The 12027-nt window shown below is 47.5% G+C and overlaps 1 pseudogene; it reads left to right on the forward strand.

The window, feature by feature from the left end:
* Positions 1-343: 343 nt before the first annotated feature.
* Positions 344-906, forward strand: LOC121046708 (annotated as a pseudogene).
* The last annotated feature ends 11121 nt before the right edge of the window (positions 907-12027 follow it).

The raw sequence follows: 12027 nt of genomic DNA on the forward strand, positions 1-12027 counted from the left end.
TTCCGGAGAAAGCGCGGCAGTCAATAGAGATGACTGTAGCTGCTGGCAACAGGGACGGCTGCAAGAAATTCTGTAAAACTATGAATCACAAAACGTCTTTAACGTTGATGAAATGGGATTGTTTTACAAAGCGCTCCCAACCAAGACCCTCACTTACAAAGGAGAAACCTGCTCAGGAGGAAAACGGAGCAAGGAGCGTATTACAGTGCTTGTAGGCGCCAACATGAACGGTAGCAAAAAGTTGAAGATGGTGGTTGCGGGAAAATCAAAGCACCCACGCTGCTTCAGAGGGATACCTAAGCTGCCCGTCACTTACCACGTCAACGGAAGAGCTTGGATAAGACAGGCAATATTCGAGACCTGGTTGCGGGAGGAAGATGCAAGATATACCCGGCCAAACAGGAATGTGGTGTATGCTGTGGACAGTTATCCTGCCCATGGTCATGGGGATGGACTCAAGTCCATCTGCCTCGACCACCTGCCAGCAAACGCCACAGCAGTCATTCAACCGATAGACCAAGGTGTAATTCAAAACTTGGACGGCTTTCTACCGCCGCCAAGTCCTCCAGCGGACTTGCTCTCAGCTCTTCACATTCTAACCCACACCTGGGAACAAGTGAAAGTGTCAACTGTGCAAGGGTGCTTCCGCCATGCAGGCTTCTCAAGGCAAGAGGTCATTCCCGATGAGGAAGACGGTGCTGCTGAGGCTGACGCCCTCTTCCCAGTCAGGTTATCCAATCCACTTCTTTCATGCGAGAGGACTATGAAACGCTGGATGCAAACATTGCAACATGCCGTGAGGAAAGCCTTGAGGAACTGATTGCTGAAGTTTGGGATGAAGACCAGTCAAGTGATGATGACATGGGGTGTGATATTGAGCCCATTTCAGCGCCGTCACACTGTTAGAGTGCTACTTTCAGCATCACAGGTTCACAAGAGTTTCTGCCCAGCCTCTGAGCAATGCACTCAAAACACACTGCTTGCAATTAATTACCTCTTTGGTGACAGCATTTTACCTTATTCCAGCCAATGGCCTTTTGTAGTCAAATAAAAGAAAACGAAAACATGCAGTTTTTGGTGCAATTAACAGTCGTACAACTGTGCTATGCCAATGCTTAATGGTGCGTCAACTGGCCAAAGGGCAGTTCACAAACAGTGGTCCCAGGTATCACGTGTCCCAAGAATGCCTATTTTTTAAATTGCTGGCAATCCATGCCTTTCTCTGCAATTTTCCCAGTAATGTTATGGTGTCACCGTAAATAATCGAGACTAAGAAGCTTTCAGGTCCTGTCATAGAGAAATCGATTTAAAGGGGCTGTGCAACAATATCTGGTTGCAATCCCCCTATATTTACACAGGCACACTCGTACTACTACGACCCAAGTATACTCAAGTGCAACGTCACTGCTTAGAAGCTCCTTCGTCATGGTAAAATTGCAAGGATAAAAGAGCACAATTTCTGTCAATCCCTCCCTTTCGCTAAGCTTGATGACATACTTTTGGGGGATCACAAAGTGGCAAACCCCACGGTGACGACAGTCGAAGGAGGCTCACAGATTGGACATACCGTAGAATACCGCGCATCTGCCCAGTTCACATTAAGGGGAAGCCAAGAAAGCATGCCAAGCTCGAAAGGCCGTATTTCTTCAAGCTCCGCAGAATACGCTGCAATGCACCAATTCTGGGAGCCATTTGTGATGTGAAAATGGCTCCTTGACTTTCCGAAACATCACGGGAATACGCCAAGTGAGTTTTCTTCCGAAGAAACCCAATTTTCTTCGAAACTTTCAAATCTGAGAGCGGCAGGCCAGCCGAACGGTAAGCCCAACGTTGGGCTTAGCGTGGCATGGCGTCCCCAAGCCCCACGGCCTTGGTACCAACACAGCCCGCTATCGCAACCTCTGAAGCCCAGCAGGGAACTGTAATCTTTCAGACCCTCTCTGAATCCAACTCTAACGTTAGGGCAAACATTTTCACTGAGCACCGGTACATGAAGCCGGCTACTTCACGACACCCTATCGCCAAACCTAACTGGCGACGCGCCGCCACCGACGTTGCTTCACTGAATGAAGATGACAATGCCTCTAGCAAGAGATCAAGAAAACCCAGCGGAAGCAGTACATGCTCAAACCTGTCCGACTTGTCGGAGCTCCAAGCTGGAACCAATATGGACACCTACGAAACGAGCAAAGGGCCTGAAGATACGAATGATGACTGTGAGCAGACATGGCAAGCAGTCCATTATGGCAAGAAGCAGCAAAGGGCAAGTACTAAGAATCTTTGATGGCATATGTCATAAACGTGGACACACATCAGTTTGGAGTTAGTGTTGTTGTTGAGCTGGCGACTGGTTTGGTTATTGATTTTTCGGTAAAAAGCAAGTACTGCTACGGGTGCCAGTTGGGTCCAAGGAAGAAAGTAAAGGATTTGAGGAGTGGGCAGATAGTCATAGAGAAACCTGCCAGAAAAACTTCGAGGGATCTTCGATTGCGATGGAAGTGGTGGCTGCTGCAACCATCTTGAGCCGCTCCGTCAAACTGCATAACATGCAGTATGTCGCTGTCCTGTGTGACGACGACAGCAAGGCTTTTACACACGTTGCCAGCCTTGAGCTTTATGACAAGCATATCCAGAAAGAAGACTGGGTAAATCATGTGGCAAAGCGAATGTATGCGGGATTGGAAAAGCTGAAACAGGCCAAAAAAGGACTCTGAGGAAAAGGAAAGCTCACCAATGTCATCACGAAGAAGCTCACAAGTTAATACGCATGTGCCTTGAAAGGCAACGCACCTGACGTAAAGAAGATGCATCGGGCTGTCCTTGCCAGCCTTCTTCATACCAACTCCACAGACCAGGAGCCCTGACACATAGCCTCTCCAGAAGGCGAGGAGTCGTGGTGCCACCATAACCGCCACGAGGCTCTCAATCCAGCAGGTAAGCCTACGGCAGCAAAACCACACTAACCAGCCTTCTTTAGAGATGTTAAAAAGGAACTTGTTCCACTGTATAACCGGCTTGCAGAGCGGGACTCGCTCACTCGATGCTCATGCATGAAAACCTGAAATGCAAATGAGTTTTAAAGCACTCATTTGGAAGTGTTGTCCCAACACGCAAATCACCTCACTGCGCACCGTGGAGACCGCCGTTGCTCTAGCAGTGCTAGAGTTTAACCTCGGTGCAAGAGGCTTCAAAAGGGCACTCCTGAAGATGGAGATCAGCCCCGGAAGCCACAAGGAAAAGCACTCCTACAAGGCAACTCGGGACAAGATCACGACGGCAAAGGACCGGGCACTTCACTCATCGAAGCTCGTCCACAAGCGGCACAAGCTTGAGGCTATAGTCCGGGAGCAGCACAGCCTCAAAGCCGAGGGTACCACCTATGCTCCAGGTGGATTCTAAGCCCCTGGGACTTACCAGAAATGAAGAAGCCTCAAGCTGAAACTTCAAATGCATTTATCTCATGGTGAATTCCGCTCGCAGATCTCGAGCGCTCCAAAAGCGCTCCATTTAGAGCACGCATAATTCGCTCGCAGGTCTGGCTCAAGCTGGTCATCTTCCGCTCGTAGATCTCTGGCAACGGCCGCTCCATGAAGCGCCTCCAACCCCGCTGAACTTGCTCTGCAGGATTTCACAGATCTTTCCGGAAGCTGACAAAGCGCACTATATCATTTCCTCCTAAATCGGCAATGCGCAAGCGTGGCGAGGTTGGCGAGGTCACTCGCCGGGCCGGCAGGGCCGGTCTGGCCACGGTCGGGTCGTCACGTTGGATCTGTTCGGATGCATCGGTTGTTTACGCGGGATTGTGACGGCTCGAACACTTCTACCTCATCTAGATCAGGGATCCAAAGCCGGGACTGGAGCGCGGTAAATCGCAAGTGCTGACATCTGTGACCGTGAGAGGAAGAACGAGAAAAAGAACGACAGAAAACCCGGAGACAGACGCAACGCTAGGCCTGTTCATTCTGCAGCCAAGGATTGTTTACCCTTTTACACTGCATTCCACCGGCGTTTTCCCGTGCAATAAAGCAAGAACAGATCAGGCAACGACCGTGGAAGTGATGGTTTGTTACCTCTGTGTTTATTAAAGTCGTACCGGAAATCTGAACTCCACCAATGGCAATCGCACTGTGCGTGCCCCATAGCTTCGAGGCAGCCGAAAGGTATGTGATGGTGGGGAATACGGACGTCTTACTCGTTATTTGTGACATGGGCTTCGTGGTACGTATAATTTCGCACAGCCTGTTTCACGTGTTATTTCTGCAGCTAAGCAGTGACAGTTGTCACTGGTCATCGGAAAGATCAGTCGGCTGAGGCATTGGTGGCAAGGAAATGGGCTTGTCAGGTTCGAGCAGCGGCCATTTTGAACGGCCGAGGAGGAAGTGGGGGGGGGAGGGGGGGGGGGGAGGTCAATCCAACCAATGCAAGTTTATCTTCCCCTCGTCGTTTCGGAGCTGGTCCCACGGAGCAAAATTTTGCCTCCCTTGCGGATTTTGGAAAGCACTCCGGATCTACGAGTGGAATTTACCATCAGTTTCACTTTTTGGAGGGTAACGCTGTGTGACAAAATGTATCATTTCACACATTCTGAATATGGAAGACATCATTAAGGGTATTCCCAAACTTAAATTTTCCGGCGAACAAGTTAAAATACCTATAATTTGAAAAAAAAAACTCTCTTTTATAGTGAAAATTTAAAAACTTTAAACAAAAAAATCACTCTTTTATTTTTTTATTTGTTTTCTTTTTATTTTATGATTACATTTTTTTACTTATCTTTACCTTGCGTTGCAGTATGTGTATTGTACTAAACATTAGCCCTTTCATAACGGAAGACGAGCTGAGCTCATCCATCATTTATGCACGAATAATCTTGAAGACAAGTACAGCACGTCCAAAGTGATTTTGCGTTTTTTAGTGTTCTATTATCCCTGAACCTTCCTCTTCTGCGTATAAAAAAATAAAGACCGGATATCATCGTGAAATTAGTCAAATATGATATTGAAGCCCTTCTCACAATGGAAAACAGCGCAAATTTGAGCTATTTTCAAGCCAGAATCTTAGGATCGCTTAGTCGTCCGACATCGCGTTCATTTCGGCGCATAGGCCTAGCCGTTTTCACTCCGAAAAAGTCGTCGATAGTTCCATATTCTGGTTGCAAATGATAAGAAATAAATGTTTCCCCCCTGCAAACGCAGGTCGCCACTGGCATTTTAAATCACGTGATGCGATTGTGGCCCCGCCATTGGCCGAGATCAACGTGCTGTGCGGTGAAGCTTGCTTGCTGTTTTAGCGTCGCACTGCTTCTGAAAGAAGAATAAACGACTTCTATCGTTCTGCTTTCTTCGCGATGGACGTTTACCGAAAACGCGACTTTCGAGCTCGGAATTTTTTAACGACCCAAGAGTTCAAAGGAAGTCGCCAAAAGGGCAAGCGGATAGCTTCGAAGAAGAAAAGTTCGTCCGCAGCAGCTAATCCTAACCTCAGTTGGGGCGACGCGGCGACGCTTCCGAGTTCGATTGCTTGAGTTCGTTAGTGCATCAAAAAAGAAGATCAGGATGTTTGAAAACGGAGAGAGAGCTGCAGATGAGCGTGCAAGTATACTGCGATCGGAGAGATCGGTGAGATGAAAGATCTTGTCAGTGGCGTGGCATGCTCGACTTGCAGAAAGTGCAAACTCACCGTCCAGGAATCGGCCGCTACGCGAAAGAGACTGCCATCTTTTCTCGAGTTGTGCTATGCAGCGGGGGAATTATAGTTTGTTAGCCCAGGCTCTGACATTTGGAACTAAAAATTACCACCAAGTTTCATGTGGTTTGAGTGAGAATTTAGGTACATCACATTAAACTACACTTTAATTTTTCAGTTTTTCTCAAATTGGTGCTTTTGCCTGTTTTCAAAGTTCGTCCCCACAACTTTCATCGTTTGCGGTTACTGTATCGCCACCAAATTTTGCGCAGGTCTTCCTGGTGATGTATAGTGTGCAAATCTTGCAAGTCATGCAATTGGCACCACTGATTTTTTTATAAGAATTATAAAACTAAAAGTGAACTATAAAAAGTGATGACTCAATAGACTCCAATTTTTATTTTTTCTCGAGGCATAGATATTTTTTTTCCAGGTGGATTTGCACACTCTACTGTTCACAAGGAAGCAACCAAGATATCTTAGAATGCTCTCTTTACTAAGTTTAGGAAGGCTACACAAAAAAGGCATTTTATATGCCTTCATAAGGCACAGATATTTCACCAAGGCAGATATCAGAAAACCGACTACACATATGACAAGAAGAGCTTTATATGTACTAACTGTGCGAACTTCAGCCTCCTAGCCTCAAAAATTAAGAAAGAATATTCTCGAGGAGACATGCCTTCTTAAACGCTGCGGCAGTGGTACAGCAGCCACAGCGTCGCCTGCTCCGCGGCGTCGCCTGCTCCACGGTGTCGTCAGCTCGCGGTGTCATCTGCTCAAAGCGTCGTCTGCTCACGGAGTTCTCTGCTCATGGCAAGGCTACCCCGTCTGCACGAGTGCCGCGTGGTTGACGTAGCTCTTCCTGCCAAGCGATTTGAATAGCTCCCTCGTTTGTGACGACGCAAGACCAACGTTGCACCGCCGATAATATTTTGGTTTTGGTTCGCTATTTTCGTGTGAAGGAGGATTGCAAAAGAACCACTCAACTTTTCGACGAGAAAAAGATGCAGAACTGTCTATCAGTATTTTTGATGCTATAAACACCTAGTAGACAGGCTAACTCGCAAGAAAGTGGGGGATGAGGGCTTGTCAGGTTACCAATTTCACCCATATGGGTGAAATTCAAGATCTCAAGATCTGTAAAAATGGCTGCGCACATTTTTACAGATCTTGAAAAATTTGGGGGTGGGAACATAGAGCAGAGTGGGCGGACGCTCTGTATTTTACGGTATTGTGATTTCATTTTACTACAAGGAACTCAAGCAACAAATTGCCGTGACCGGGTTTGGTAGCCTGGATCCAGTCTATTTCATGCTGGACTTCGAACAAGCTGCGATCATCGCAGCGAGGGCTGCGTTTCCCAACATTGTCATCCATGGCTGCCTCTTCCATCTTGCCCAGTCAGTTATGAGGTACGTGGACAGCTGCAGCTTCAGGAGGCGGTACAGGACCAATGAAGCTTTCCACAAAGGGATAAGAAGACGCGCAGCACACACTTTCCTTCCCCAGGGATGGGTACGAATAGTATGTATGCAATTTCATGTAAATGCACACCATTAGTTTATCAAGATAGTAATATTGTTGATCCGCTATTTAAGAAGCACTGCGTCACAATGTAGTGTTTAGAGATATGGGATTTGAAAAAGTCTGGAGTTGCTGCCACGCTTCGCATAGAAAATTCGTCCACAGACTGCAACAAAACCGGTTTTGTTATGGGAGAGCCTTGCCTAAGGACAAACTGAGTAATCAGAGAGGCCCTACGGTCTCTCTGATTACTCGCACGGTCTCTCCGATTGCTGACGTCGTACCGGCCATGCGCCTTGCGCAAACACGTCGGGGCGAGGCTGTCTGTGCTCCGGGCGCCTGCTGACACTGCTTTCTCCTTCTGCTCCTCCTGTGCTTCTAACAGTCATCTGTTATCGCGCAGCACCTGCAAAGTTTTGGTTGCTTCCGTTTTCTCTAAGTTTGATCAAAATACTTTTTCACGTGTGACAGAGCGCCCGAAAAGGCACGGCAGGTATTGTGCCGTGAAGTGGTGCAGCAATATTTTGAACTCTGAAATTTTGTCTTTTTCGGTTTCGAACGAACGATCGGTAAGTTTCGTTTCTCTGTCGGCAGTTGTCAGTGAAAAAAAGGCTTGTCGTATCGATATTCAAGCTTTTGCTTTTTGGGCGTGATCAATAGATTGCATACGCGAATCTACTCGAGTCCATGCACGACCGTGATATAATGATTCAGAGAGGTGCGATTTGCAGGGCTCATTTTGAGCCCAACCACCTTACGAGCTTGAAAAGGAATCACCTCAGGAAGAATGTGTGTCATTACTAAAAGTCACAAACATAAGGCCAAGGGGGCTTGTTCCAACAGGTAAGATTACTGATTATATTCGCATTTCTCAGATTTAGATATGAAGCGCATCATCCGAGTTTACCAAAACACAGAATCCTTCGAGGATCCTCGCAGCACACAGCCAGGTTAGTTTCGCTTTTTGAGATATTGTCTGGAAATCAAGATTTATTACGTTGGTACTTCATTATCTCCCTGGATTCACTGCGAGATAATTATCCTCAAGTTTTTGCTTCAAAGAATTAAGCACGACCACACTGGTGTCGTGGAGGCCTGCGGCACGACGGTCGGCGCCGCCGGTTGGCGACCAAAACCAGTTTTTGGCTTCAACGGCACGATGTACGGCGCCGCAGAGCCAACTGCTCCTTGCGCGGTTCAGAGCTCGCCGCCGCTCGCTGCGGATGGGAGGTGGCATACGTAGCGAAGTGATGCCATGGCAACACTCAAACCGGTCCTCCACACGTCTTTCACGTTCCGAAGGACAAGTTTCGTGTCGTCTGCTATCCCTATTTCCCCCGATGCCTTCCGCAACGGAGCGGTTTTTTGAAACTGTGCGACTGCTTCCCTTTTTATACGACAAGACGTAGCCAGACTACCTAGATAATGACGCTAAGAGCAACCGCTGGGAAATTATAGGAGATGAATTCGGATTACAAGTGAGTTTCTCCGTGGCATTTGCTGCATGTCGTCTGTGTTGTGTTGGATTCGTGTTGATTTGGTGACACTTTCGAACGTAGCCTTCATCTCTGGTGCGTCGCCGAGGCAGCAAAGCACTGACCTGTCCTCCTTTGGTGTTTCGGTAGAACCAACTCGGCCGGACCCAAAACCTGTGCCTCCTTCCCTTCAGAGCGCGGCGACGTCGCAAGATCAACGAGCAGGCTAGCATAATCACATTCAAGCTGATCACCCGGTCATCATAGACTCCTACCATGTAGGCACTGAGTGCGGTTTCGATGCTGATATATGCAAAAAATGAGAGCCGAAACGGAAGACTCTAACGAAGAGCAGACGACAAAAGAGCAGAAAATCTGACGGGAGGCGCGATTGCGAAATCCAGTGTAGCCCGCAAAACGGAGGCCAATGTGGACTCCTCGCGTTGGGACGCCTGATGGCGGTGCCGCTTGGCGGCGCCGTTCACGCTAGTGTGGTCAGGCCTTTATATATTTTTTTTTTTAATCTTGGTTTCAGTTCTTGGGATTTTACTTGAATTTATGTTTTCAGCGAGTCACACCATTGACCTTAAAGCAGTTTGCAATATTTATATTTTTCATTAAGAAATATGTTTACGTTAGGAACTGCTGCTGCAGGTTCATCCCAAGCTCCTCATCAATCATCTGTCGTTGGAGTTGGAGAATGTAAGTTACTTTATAGGCGTGCTGGTGATGTACTGTTTGAAATAGCATTAGGATCACTATAACATACTAAATGGTAAAAAGGTTGACCTCATATTTTCACCTTACAGTCCAAATGATTAAGTTCCCGCAGCACCCTGATGCGGCTGCTGAAATGCAGGGTAGGATGTCATGCACTGATCAAATTGATAAGCATTTTCTATCAAATCGAGTTCTATGTGTGACAATTCACATTTGACTAGACCGGCACATTTTCATCTGCTGTCACAAAACAAGGTAAAATCAACCAAATGGACTCCACATTCTTAATCTGGATTGTGCCAGACTTGCCATGCCAAATTGCATATTAGCGTATGCTGCTGAGAAAAAAAAATTTTTTTTGTTGTCAGCAATTTGAAACTTTTACATCTTAGCTGACATTCACAATATTGTTGTACACAATGTAGCGTAAAAAGTGTGCATGATAAATGAGTTGCCGATGGTAGTATGTGGCAGGCCTCTTAATGTGGCCACCCTTCCCAAAACCGGTTGTCACAGTCGATACGAGCTCGACTCGCCCCGGCCTTGGAACCCCCCTGAACACGTGCACCATACCGGAGGGAGAAACGAAGTGGTCTGGCCGTTGGGACATAGCAGTCCGGACCGGGGAGACGAGCCGGGAATTGGACCGTTGTCTGGCCAGTGGAATGCGACTCAAAACGGAAAAAGTTCCAAGTTGGACTCGGTTCCCGACGGAGGGTTCCGTTACAACATATTCAACAAAAAAGGATTGTCTGATGTACTTGTCCACAAGACTAATGCCCGAATTCAGGAACGTTCCTTTCCTTACCGGAGCACCTTTCTTCTCGTACGTGGGCGCACTTGCGAATCATTAACAAGCCTAGCCTTAGATTAGCTCCTTTGGGTAAGTATTCCTTACTCCTTTCTTTAAAGATCGGAGGTAGCAATGTACCTACCTTAGACCTTTCCTTTCCTTTCTTTGCCTCTTTGACCGGCATGGCAACATTTTTGTGAGAGATGGATGATTCAATGATTTTGACGATTTTGGGAGTGTTGTTGAGTACTGGTGTAGGGCCGCCGATCTGTATAATGGGGACGCCTACCCTATCCCAGGGATCCTGCGGCCTCCGCCAAGGAATCTGCGAAACCCCACGGAAATGTACAACGACCGGGAGTTCTCGGAGCAATTTCGATACGCCAAGACAATGGTGCACGAGCTGCTGTGCATACTGTCGCTTCAGCCGAGCTGGGACAATCGTGGGAAACCACTGACACCTCTGCTGCAGTTGTTAGTGGCACTCCCCTTTTACGGGGCACGAGCGTTCCAGACAGTCACCTGCGATCTGGTGAATGTCTCCCAGCCGACATTGTGTCGCGTCGTCGGCGGAGTGACTGACCTAATAGCACGGGAACTTTTCCCCGAACTTGTCAAGTTTCTGGGTGAGGCAGGGTCGACCGGGTGTAACATCGCCATGCACGACTTTACAAGATCGCGAAGTTTCCAGGAGTAACTGGGTGCATCCACTGCACGCACGTCCAGATAAAGAGCCCCAATGGAGACGATGCACAAATGTTCCACAACTGGAACGGCTACTTTTCTCTCAACGTGCAGGAAAGAGTGACTTCAGACATTGCGTTATGTGCGCTCACGTCCGTTGATCATATAATTCAATGTGCTCGTTACAACCGCGGTACTCCTATTTCATCCAATGTATCGCTCCTTCGAATTCGGTTTAACGAGGGTATGTTATTTGAGCAAACGTGTTCGATGCACTGCTGCTCCAGCTTCATTACAGAGGAGGATAGGTTGCTACCCAAAACTTGAGACTCAAAGCCCCACTACTCCCCAAATCCTGTGCCCTAGTAATTGGTCCATTTTGAAGTCCCAATCCAACTGGTAGCCTCTACATAGCCAATGAGTGGGTTATACTGCATACCCATAGAAAGAGGAAAGGCTGTAAACTCAGCTTAAAATTCTTTGCATTTATTTATTGCTTTAACGTTCATAACCATTGTGGATGTGCATGTTCAGGCCATCACGAAGCCCCAGCTACAATTGTTAGATGTTGTGACAAGCTGGCCTGGCTCGCGCAGCCTTGAGGAAGCTTGTCGTTTGGGTTTCCAGGTGGCGGTTCTGTCTGTGTGGGGATGATGTTTGTCTGTCTAGCTCTGTGGGGGATGTCCCTTTCCTCCTCCCTCCTGTTTTCGTGTGGACAGATGTCTACTGGCGTCCTCCTGTGAATAAATTCAGCTGCATTTGAGATTCTGTGTCGCGCTGACCGTTTTCTTCATTTGTCCCAGTCTCAGGTTTTCTTAATGTTAGTTTCCCCCAATTTTTCCTAAGGCGGTGGTACACCAAGAGAAGATGCTTTGTCAGACTGCTTGTCACCGTCTGGATGTAAGATCCAGTCTCTCCAGCACCATCACAGGAACCAGTAAAGGACCGCACGCCCCAAAAACGCGTGTCATGTTGCGAAACACAAAGGTAGCAAGAATCGCACTAAGCAATGTTGTAGTGGTTATCGCTGGCCACGAGAGGCTTTAGCCACTTTAACATGAAAAGACACGGCTACAGGCCCTAGCTTTCTGTGATTCCACGAAAAATCACAGATTTAATGTTTTTTTTCATGGAAATGCGAAA

The sequence above is a fragment of the Ixodes scapularis genome, unplaced genomic scaffold (assembly GCF_016920785.2).
Source record: "Ixodes scapularis isolate PalLabHiFi unplaced genomic scaffold, ASM1692078v2 PGA_scaffold4__175_contigs__length_147842914, whole genome shotgun sequence".
NCBI lineage: Eukaryota > Metazoa > Arthropoda > Arachnida > Ixodida > Ixodidae > Ixodes > Ixodes scapularis.